The sequence below is a fragment of the Brassica oleracea genome, chromosome C5 (genome assembly GCF_000695525.1).
Source record: "Brassica oleracea var. oleracea cultivar TO1000 chromosome C5, BOL, whole genome shotgun sequence".
NCBI lineage: Eukaryota > Viridiplantae > Streptophyta > Magnoliopsida > Brassicales > Brassicaceae > Brassica > Brassica oleracea.
Window position 1 is genome coordinate 46,629,432 of NC_027752.1, and position 947 is coordinate 46,630,378.

Sequence of the window (947 nt, forward strand, 5' to 3'; positions counted from 1 at the left end):
ACTCAATATTTTCGTAGGGGTTAACACATAAATTTTGAGAAAAATTCAAAAAATATTAGATTATTGCTTTAATGCATAGTTGCCTCCTGTACAAGTACACGATGATGGTCAAAGAGGTTTGAAACCTTTTTTGTCTCCATTTCTCTAGAGAATAACGATTTTATAACGGTTAGTCCACTAATTTAGGAAGTATAAGAAGTTTTACTAAATTAATTTCTAAAAAAAATTGAACGATGCTCATGTACCATGAAATAGATTTTAGCATACATTAATACAAATGTATAATGTGGTTAGAAATTTTAAAACAACACTAAAGATTATAGGTTTCAGTATATAAAGCATTTACCAAAAACTCAATATTTTTCGAAGGGGTTAACACATAGATTTTGACGAAATTTTGAAAAAATATGAAAATATTTTTTAATCCATAGTTACACCCTGCACTAACATATTATGATGTTCAAATAGGTTTGGAGCCTTCTTTGTCACCGTTTTTCAAGAAATTAGTGATTTTATAGTGGTTATTCCACAGATTTAGAAGTATTATAATGTTTTACTAAATTAATTGATAAAAAATTATAAGGATTCCCATATACCACGAAAGAGAGTTTAACATACATTAATACAAATGTAGAATGTGGTTAGAATTGATAAAATGACACTAAAAATTATAAGCTTCAGTATATAGAGCGTTTAAAGTAAAACTCAATATTTTCGTAGGGGTTAACACATAGATTTTGAGAAAATTTCAAAAAAATATAACAATATTGCTTTAATACATAGTTGTCTCTGTTTTTCAAGAAATTAGCGATTTTATAGTGGTTATTCAACAGATTTAGGGTATTATAAAGTTTTACTAAATTAATTGATAAAAAAAATTTAACGATTCCCATATATCACGAAAGAGGTTTAGCATACATTAATACAAATGTAGAATGTGGTTAAAA